Raw genomic sequence first — 10,835 nt, 5'->3', positions numbered from 1 at the left:
TCCGGTGGGTTTTCAATTGGGTTGGGGTCCAATTTTTTTAATTAATATTGGGCTGGGAAATGGGTCTTGATTTGGCTATAATTGAAATACAAAAGGGACTGTTATTTAAATAGCCAGTTTCCCTTCTTAATATATAAAAAATAGTAAATAGTTTCTGAAAAATAAATTGAAAGTACTAAAGTAATTTATAATACCTAATTAACAATTTAAAAATACCGTATCCGATTTTGTGCATATAAAACACAATTAAACCTTAAAAAGGGCTAATATTGCAATTGCGTGCAATTTAGCTTTAAAAATACTAAATATAATTGTAAAAATATGTAAAAATTACTTTAGCCATATTTTGGCATAAATATAAAAATCCAATATATGAATTATCAAAATAATAATTTTGGAAATAATTATTGGGGATTTTATGGGTAAAAGGGGAGAAAATAAATCAATTTAAACCTTTTAAAATACGAAAAATAATAAAACATTTTGACATGCTTATATATGCATATATATATATATATATATATATATATATATATATATATATATATATATATATATATATATATATGTTATTTTGAAGGTATTTTGCATATTGAAAATATATAAAAAAAATTGGGTATCAACACTAGGGTTGCTCCAGCTATGCAACTAGCGGATCTAGTAGAGGATCCCATTATTGAGGAGCAGGGCGAGGTTCCTGTAGCAGAGCCAACCCCGATAGATTTTATGTCTGCAACGATCATCCAGGAGGTCATGGGCGGTTGCTACGGTTCATGGACACTATGATCGAGATTGCTTTATTTCCAGCGGACCCAGCCACATCTCATGTGGGAGGGGGTTCACAGACCCCTATAGGTCAGGCTTCTGGGCATGCAGTTGTCATGTATTAGACCCCAGGCGCACTACCCATGGGCGGCGCCCAGCTGGAGCGGCATAATCTATTGCATAGATGGACCAGGATACACCCTCATGTCTTTGGAAGTGTGCGACATGAGGATCCCCAGGACTTCAGTGATCGGTACAGGGGCAGACCACATAACATAAGGACATTATAGTCCCACGGGGAGGATTTTACTACTTTCCAGCTTGAGGGTAGGGCCCGTAGATGGTGACACTCTTATCTTTTTGGCAGACCAGCAAGTTCTCCTCCCATGACTTGGGACTAGTTCACACATTCCTTTATGGATAGGTATATTCCACTCTCAGAAGGAAGAGTTGCGATTTCAGTTTGAGCAGCTCCAGCAGCTCTAGTAGGGTCAGATGTCAGTGACTGATTATTAGGCGAGATTCTTTGAGTTGTCTCACCATGCACTTATGATACTTCCTAATGATGCGGAGAGAGTACAAAGGTTTGTTATAGGGTTGCACTTAGGTATTTAGGCCACTATGGATCAAAAGGTTGAGATAGGGACTTTTTACCATCTAGTTGTGGAGATAGCTTGGAGGATCGAGGATGTTCGTCAGCAAGGCTGAGAGCAGATATCGAGGGACAAGTGGTTCCATTATTCCGGAGGGTTCAGTGGTGCTTTGTTTGGGGGCAGAGGTCATTTTCATAGAGGTCAGCCTAGCAGGACCACATATCCAGCACTGTCGCCTCCTCGGGGTGCTCTAGCGCGACCTTATTTAAGCACGTTAGAGAGTTCCTACCGCTCACCAGCTATTCAATGTTCTTCTAGTGGGTATTCAGGCCATCAGGGTCAGACTTCAGGTCAGCAGTCCACTGTACTGAGAGGTTTTTTCGAGTGTAGGGATCTTAGTCGTGTTCAGAAGTTCTTCTCTAGACTTCAGGGTAAGGTAGTGCAGCAGGGTTATCAGCCTATGATTACAGCACCAGTAGTTCGGCCACCAAGAGGCAGAGGGTAGGCGAGCAGGGGCCATCCTGGAGGTGGAGTCCAGGGAGGTGGAGGCCAACCAACTACAGGCTAGTCAGGTGGAGGCTAACCAGTCGGTGTTGCAGCTAAGTTTTATGCTTTTCTGGCCAGACCAGATGTAGTAGCCTCGGATGCCGTGATCAGAAGTATTGTTTTTGCCTGTGGTAGGATGCTTCAGTGCTATTTGACCCAGGGTATTCATATTCATATGTTTCATCTTTGTTTGCTCATTTCCTAGGTATTCCTCATGAGTCCTTGGGTACTCCTTTTAATGTGTCCACTCCTGTGGGCGATTCTGTTGTTGTGGATCGAATATATTGGTCATGTGTTGTCACATTCTATGGTTATAAGACTAGAGCGGATCTTCTATAGCTTGATATGACCGACTTTGAGGTCATCCTAGGCATGGACTGGTTATCTCTATATTACACCATCCTCGATTTCCATGCCAAGACTGTTACCTTGTGATGCCAAAGTTGCCTAGATTGGTGTATAAGGGTTCATCTGTTAGTACATCTAGCCAGGTATTTCTTTTATGAAGGCTCGACACATGGTCTAGAAGGGTTGGTTGGCTTACCTAGCTTATTTTTAGGATACTGTTGTAGATACTCTAGCGATTGATTTAGTGCCCGTAATCTGGGAGTTCTCTGATGTGTTTCCATCTTATCTTCCAGGCATGCCACCAGACCGTGATTTCGATTTTTGCATTGATTTGGCTCTCGGTACCCAGCCTATATCTATTATACCATATCACATGGCTTTGAAAGAGGTGAAGGAGTTGAAGGAACAACTTGAGGAGTTGCTAGCGAAGGGGTTCGTCAGACCAAGTGTATCGCCTTGGGGTGCACCAGTTCTATTTGTGAAGACGAAAGATGGGAATATACGGATGTGCATTGATTATTGCCAGTTGAGCAAAGTCACCTTTAAGAACAAGTACTCGTTGTCGCATATTGATGATTAGTTTGACCATTTGCAGGGTGCTAGGGTGTTTTCTAAAATCGACTTGAGATCAGGGTACCATCAGTTGAAGATTCGGGATTCAGATGTTCCGAAGACTGCTTTCTGGACTAGATATGGCTATTATGAGTTTCTAATGATGTCCTTCAATTTGAATAATGCTCTAGTGGAGTTTATGGATTTGATGAACATGGTGTTCATGACATATATTGATTCGTTCTTCATTGTCTTCATTGATGACATTTTGATCAACTCGCACAACATGGAGGAGCACTAGCAACATTTGAAAGTGGTACTTCAGACCTTGTGTGAATAGAAGTTATATGCTAAGTTCTCCATGTGTGAGTTCTGGTTGGATTTTGCGGCATTCTTTGGGCATGTCATATCAGGTGAGGGTATTAAAGTGGATCCCAAGAAGATCGAGGAAGTTCAGAGTTGGCCTCATCCTACTACGGCGACTGAGATCAGGAGCTTCTTGGGGTTAGCAGGTTAATATCGTCGATTTGTGGTGGGCTTCTCATCTATTGTAGCACCTTTGACTAGATTGACCCATAAGGTTGCTCCGTTCCGTTGGTCTGATGATTGCGAGGTGAGCTTCTAGAAGCTCAAGATAGCTTTGACTGTGACACCAGTTCTAGTGTTGCCTTCCGGTTCAGGGATGTATACTATGTATTGCGACACTTCATGCATTGGCTTACATTTTGTATTGATACAAGAGGGGCGAGTTATTGTATATGCTTCACGTCAACTAAAGACCCATGAGAAGAATTACCATGTGCATGATTTGGATTTGGCCGCGATTGTTCATGATCATAAAATCTAGAGGCATTATCTTTATGGGGTATCATGTGAGGTTTACACGGATCATCGTAGCTTGCAGCACTTGTTCAAGCAAAGGGGTCTCAATTTGAGGCAGCATAGGTGGCTTGAGTTACTAAAGGACTATGATATTACCATCCTTTATCATCCAGGCAAGGCAATTGTAGTTGCGGATGCCTTGAGTAGACAGGCGAAGAGTATGGGTACTTTAGCATTCATTTCAGCAGAGGAGAGGCCACTAGATTTGGACATTCAATCCTTGGCTAATATACTTGTGCGGTTAGATATTTCAAAGCCTAGTCGAGTCCTTACGTGCATCGTTGCCTAGTCTTTACTATTGGAGTAGATCAAGGCTCGCCAGTTTGATGATCTGCACTTGTCGGTTCTCAAAGAGATGATATGACAGGGTGGTGCCAGGAGGTTACTATTGGTGAGGATGGTATTCTATGACTCCAGGGTCATCTATGTGTTCCTAATTTTGATAGGCCAAGGGAAAGGATTCTAGAAAAGGCACACAACTCGGTATTCTATTCATCCAGGTGCTTCGAAGATGTATTGGAACTTAAGGCAGCATTATTGGTGGCAGCGGATGAAGAAGGACATAGTTGAGTATGTTGCAAGGTGTCTGAATTGCCAGAATGTTAATTATGAGAACTAGAGGCCAACTTTCAATTTCATGATTATATTCCAGGCTGAGCACAACATCCTTATGCACCCATTTCGCATGTTTGGCGTAGCTGGTGTATTCCGCAGCTCCCTATTCGAGGCGAGTCGGGGAGGTTGCTTATGAGCTTGCCTTGCCTTCCAGTCTATCGGAAGTTCATCTTGTTTTCTGCGGGTCTATACTCCGGTGGTATCATGCCTACAGGTCGCATGTGTTATACTTCAGCACAGTTTAGCTAGATGAGAGCCTGAATTAAAAGGAGGAGCTAGTTGCCATTGCTGATAGGCAAGTTCGCCAGTTGAGGTCTAAGAAGATTTTTGCGGTAAAGGTTCAACGGAAGGGCCAACCAGTTGAGGAGGTAAATTGGGAGACTGAGGAGGGAATGCAGATTAAATATCTACACTTATTCAGTATGCCTGATATGATTGTAGACCAGTTCGAGGACGAATGCTTGTTTAAGAGGAGAAGAATGTAATAACCCGACGGGTTGTTTTTCTTTCTAGAACCTCATTCCCCTAAATAATACTCATTTGTATGTGCTTTTACTTTTTCATGACTTACGGGGATGGTTAATTCGGTATTTTGCAGGGTTCGGGTTGAAATCGGAACACTTGGTTCCTTGAGGTTGACAAAAAGGGCTAAGTTTGACTTTGGTCAACATTTTGAGTAAATAACCTCAGAATTGGGATTCGATGGTTCCAATAGGTTTAGTATGGTTATTTCGAACTTGGGTGTATATTCGGATCGGGTTTTGGATGACCCGGGTGCGTTTTAGCGCTAAATATTTATAGTTGGCACCTTGAAGGTTTTAAAATTCTTTAAATTTGGTTTGAAGCCGGATTTGGTGATATTGATGTCCAATTGGGATTCCCTGACCAGAATAGTTTCGTATGGTGATTTAAGCCTTCCACGTAAAATTTAGTGTCATTCCGAGTAGTTTAAGTATGTTTCGGCGCATTCGGAGTAAGTTGGAAATACTTGAAGTTCATAAGTTGATTTAATTTGGTTTGAGTTAAGACTCAAAAGGGCTGCTGGTGCACCAGTTCTGGTGTGCCCACACCTGTGAGCTTTTGGCCACAGATGCAAGCCAGCATATGCGCCATTGTGGCTGCAGAAGAGACCAGGAGCCTTGGCCAGTGGTCCACAGAAGCGAATGGGTATGCGCATAAGCGACCTCACTTCTACGATGAGAAGCCACAAAAGCGAGACTGCAAAAGCGGAAACACGTCCGCAGATGTGTCCAGCACTAGTCCTGTGAAGTTCCGTAGAAGCGGGATTGGTGCTGTAGAAGCAGTACAACAAATATGGCCCATTGACCGCAGATGCAAAAATCACAGAAGGCAGAACCTTCATTTAAGTTGGGTGTTAAGCATTATGAGCTCATTTAATGCATTCCTTGCGCGATTTTTGGAGCTCTTAGAGAGGGGTTTTCACCTAACACTTCGAGGTAAGTAATTTCTATACAATGTGAGTTAAATACATATATTATGGGTAGATTTAACATGTAAAAAATTGTGAAATCATGGGTTTTGATGAAAATTTTAGGTTTTGATAAAATGGGATTTGACCACGAAAATGGTTATGGAATTTGGTGAAAATTATATATTTGAGTTCGTGAGGTTATGGGTAACAACTTTCTTCGAAATTTTCCGAAATCCGGGCACGTGGACCTGGGTGAATTTTAGGAATCTTCCATTTCAGGTTGGGTAATTACCCTAATAGTCAAATTATGAACTTGTGAACATGCATTGATTATTTTATATAACATTTTTTTCTAGTTTTTAGTCGTTTGGCATCTAGTTGAAAACTTCAAACATATTTGTGGATCAGAAATGAACTTGAGATGAGGTAGGTATTTTTTTCTAACCTGGTAAGAGGGAATTAACCTCATAGGTGAATTGAATTAATATGTGCTTCTAATTGTGGGGGCTACGTACGCACGAGGTAACGAGAATTCGTGTGTAGCTACTAATTATGCTTATGTTCCTATAGTTTAGGACCCAAATCATGGAATACTTATAATGTTTGCACCCTACTTATTAATTTAAGTACTTAAATGACATTCGAACATGATAAAGGAATTGTAAAGGATTGAATTTCATTTACTTGAATTGTGGCGAGTAACTTGACCATTAACAGGAATTTGTGCTTCTTTGTATATTAGACTCTTTATAACCCTTAAATCGGATGTTTATAAAGTATCTTCTCTTCTTCTGTAGTGGGCTGAATGCCTCGACAGTAGAATAGATGCATCTATAGTTTGTGTCATTCCGACCCTCGGTAGTGCACAATATATATATTTGTACTTTGGATCAGGCCATACGACCTCAGCATAATTCGTGCGTAATAATACTTGAAGCCCAATTATACTTGATATCGTTTTATTGGATTGAGAAGTTAAATTGTTAAATGATGGAAATTGATTTGGAATTTACTATCAGTGAAATAATTATTTACTTATTTATTGTTATTGAGTTTTCAGTTTCATTTATGTAGTTCATGCTTAATTAGAATATTGGTATTTTATTGTTAGATCATAGTGGGTGTCGAAGTCAACCCTTCGTCACTAATTCTTAGAGACTACACTAGATACTTACTGGATGCATATTATTATATACTCACGCTGCACTTCTGTACTAATCGTGCATGATTTGTGGCAGGTACATCTGGTTATCATCCCGGCACACACTTTTGATATTACGAGACTCTATGGTCAGCTGCCTTCCGAGCCTGTTCTGTAACTCCTGAAGTCTTTCTTTTGCTTTTACGTTCTGTCTACTTTATTTCAGATAGTAGTTAGTATTTTTGTATATCTTATTAGTAGCTCATAAACTGGTGATACCAGGTCTTGAAAATTATGCTAGTAGACACTTGGTGGTTTTGATTATTTACTTCACTCATTTGCTTATAAAAAAATTTTATTTCTCATTTCGTTAAATTTTTCACTTCTTATTTATTCAATAATTAAAAATCAACTACTTCAAATTTTTAAAATAACCATCACACGATTAGTTCACTATTGGCTTACCTTGCGGTAAAGTTGGGCGGTATCAGAGCCTATAGGAGAAATTGGGTCATGACACAATGATTGTGGAGGCTCAAACTTGGCTGAATTTGCTCCCAATAAACTCCATTGCTACATAGGAGGAACTAGTCAAGCAGTTCGTAAACAAGTTTTATCCACCCAATGAGACTACAAGGCAAATCGATGAAATATTGCAGTTCAGGCAAAAAATAATTGAAACTTTCCAAGAAACTTGGGAAAGGTTTAACGGCATGTTGGTGAAGTGTCCACACCATGGCATCCTGGGTAAGATGTTAGGACATAGATTCTATATGGGTTTGGCAGACGGTCTGAAGGCCAATGTAGATGCTTCTGTCGGGGTTGCATTCTTGAGCAATGGCCAAAATTTAGGCTGGATAAAAAGGGATAAAATACTCACATCATAGTGCATTCTATTTTTTGTGACCCAAACAATACAAATATAGAAAATATAGCCACTCTCATGACCCAGATGAGCTTGTTGAAAACGAAAATTGATTGGCACGAAACAGGTTCATATTGTTGACATAACATATGGAGGCCTATGAACTCCTTGCATAAATCAATCGTATGTTTGCTAATGGAGTGGAGAGAGTGATATCTAGAGCTTCAGAGAAGACATGAATTACATAAATAATTTTGGGGGTCAGAGGCAAGGTGGACAGCAATGGGGACCTCAAAATCAGCAGTACAGACCAACCCAATAATAGTACAATACCAATCATGGGGGAGCAAGGCCACAATGCCAAGTTATGCCCTATCAATAGCATTAGGGTTACAATCAGCAGCACCAACAACATTTGGCTTACCAACAACCTCATCAACAGCAGGTGACCAAACAAGATGATAGTAATATGATAGAAATCAAGGGCACCCTGCAACAAATCATTGGGACAAATGAAAGGATGCAAGAAAGGTTAGCTGCACATAACTCGGCTATTAAAGGAATTGAAACTTAGTTAGGCCAGTTTTCCATGTCCTTGAAATCTTGACCACAAGGAACTCTGCTCGCAGACACAAATATTAATCCAAAATAGCAGAATTTGAATCAGTTAATGGCAGTGAGTCTTAGGAATGAAAGGGATTTGGACAAAGAGCAAGAAGTTGCTCAATCTAATAGAGACGCGGGGCCACTTACTCCAGTTCCATTCAATATTGATGAGTCGACGAGGCTCAGTTACGTTGTAATTGAATAAGCACAAGTTAACAAAGGCAAACGAAGGAAATTGAATAACTCCCAGAATAGGTAGTAGAAGACTTCTAATCAGGAAAAGACACAAAACGGCGGGCAGAAGCTCATTCCAGCACCATTCCCTCAAAGTTTGGCAAAGCAAAAGAAAGATTATCAATATAGGAAATTCATGGAAATGCTCAAAAAATTCAATTGAATATTCCGCTGATGGATGCTTTGAGGGAAATGCCAGGCTATGCGAAAATGATGAAGGATTTAATGTCTCAAAAGTTTGACTTCCAGGACCTGTCTACTATAACTATGACATAAACTTGTAGTGTCGTAGTGACAATACCTATGGCTCCAAAAGTGTCTAATCCTGTTAGTTTTACTATCCCATGCACAATTGGAGGTTTCAATTTTTCCTAAATCATTGTGTAACTTGGGAGCCAGTATTAACTTGATGCCCTTAGCAATCTACACAAAGTTAGGTGTTAGCAGGGCTAAGCCAACCTCAATGTAGCCGCAACTGGCTGATAGCACAATGAAAAGGCCAACAGGAATCCTGGATTGTGTGCTCATCCAAGTGGGGAAGTTTGTATTTCCTACTGATTTTGTGATTCTTGACTACTAGGTTGAAGAAACAAAATCCAAATAATTTTAGGAAGGCTATTTTTAGCCACTGGGAGAGCATTGATTGACTGTGAGACTGGAGTATTGAAAATGAGGTGAATAATAAAGAAATAATATTCAGTGTTGAACAGTCTATGAGGAGGCCCGGTGAATTCGCAAATTATTCGCTAGTGGAGGCCGTTGATGTGATACTACAAGAGGAGGATGAGACTCTTAATGTCAGAAACCCATTAGAAGGTTGTTTTATGAATTTGAACGAAGCGAATGGTGAAGAGTTGGCAGAGTGGGTTATGGCTCTCGAAGGCCAAAGGTTTTGGAAAAGGGAAATTCAGTTTGAGCCACTACACTTAGAAGAAAGAGAAACACCACCTGCAAAGTCGTCAATAGAGGAACTACCACAGTTGAACTTGAAATCGCTTCCAACTCACCTCAGGTATGCTTTCTTAGGGTCTAACTCTATTTTACCTATTATTATCTTATCTGATTTGTTAGCTGTGTAGGTTGAACAACTCCTACATGTGTTGCAGAAATGTAAGACTACAATTAGTTGGACCATGACAGACATTAAGCGTATCAGCCCGGCCTTTTATATGCACAAGATTCACTTTGAAGAGGGGCACAAACCTTCCAGGGAACATCAAAGAATCCTGAACCCTAATATAAAGGAAGTAATAAAGAAGGAAGTGATTAAGTGGTTGGATGCGGGCATAATCTTCCCGATTTTAGATAGCGTATGGGTAAGCCCATTCCAATGTGTTCCAAAGAAAGGTGGAATGACTGTTGTACATAATGAGAATAATGGGTTGATCTCTACTTGTACAGTCACGAGTTGGCAAATTTGTATGGATTATAGAAAACTAAACACGGCCACCTAGAAAGACCATTTTCTCGTACCATTCAGTGACCAAATGTTGGATAGGTTGGCAAAAAGGTCTCACTTTTGTTTTTTGGATGGATATTCGGGGTATAATCAGATCACAATAGCCCTTGAGGATATAGAGAAAATATAATTTACTTGTTTGTATAGTATCTTTGCCTGTCAGAGAATGATGTTTGGGCAATACAATGCACCAGACACTTTCTGGAGGTGTATGTTAGCCATTTTCACTGATATGGTTGAAGATATTATTGAAGTCTTTATGGATAATTTATCTGTGGTGGGGAATTCATTTGATGATTGTCTTCATAATTTGAGAAGAGCGTTGAAAATGTGTGTACAGACAACCTGGTGCAGAACTAGGAGAAGTGTCATTTTATGGTACAAGAAGGCATAGTTTTGAGGCATCGAGTGTCAAGTAAAGGTATTGAGGTCGACCATGCTAAGTTTGACATGATTGAGAAGCTGCCACCACCCACTACGGTAAAGGAAGTAAGAAGTTTCATTGGGCACACCGATTTCAACAAACGATTTATAAAGGATTTCCCTAAAATTGCTAATCCCTTATGTAAACTGCTTGAAAAGGATCACCCTTTCGTGTATTTTGATGATCACAGTTTAGAATTTGAGGAGATGAAGAACTGGTGACTATATAAATCACCATTGCACCAGATTGGGATCATCCGTTTTAGCTCATGTGTGATGCGAGTGACTATGCTATAGGAGTGTTTTGGGGCAGTGAAAGGAAAAAATGGTGCACCCAATTTACTATGCAAGCAGAACGCTAAGTGGTACGCAAC

General features: G+C 40.2%; 1 non-coding gene across 1 annotated transcript; it reads right to left on the bottom strand.

Annotated features, from left to right (window-relative positions):
• Positions 1-7,509: 7,509 nt before the first annotated feature.
• On the bottom strand, positions 7,510-7,616 carry LOC138878860 (small nucleolar RNA R71). The gene has a single exon (XR_011402632.1). It is a non-coding gene; the product is annotated as a small nucleolar RNA R71 (small nucleolar RNA).
• Positions 7,617-10,835: the final 3,219 nt, after the last annotated feature.

This window comes from Nicotiana sylvestris, chromosome 9 (assembly GCF_000393655.2).
Source record: "Nicotiana sylvestris chromosome 9, ASM39365v2, whole genome shotgun sequence".
NCBI classification, from domain to species: Eukaryota; Viridiplantae; Streptophyta; class Magnoliopsida; order Solanales; family Solanaceae; genus Nicotiana; species Nicotiana sylvestris.
Note: the sequence above shows the minus strand (reverse complement) of the source record. Positions and strands in the feature narration are given on the sequence as shown.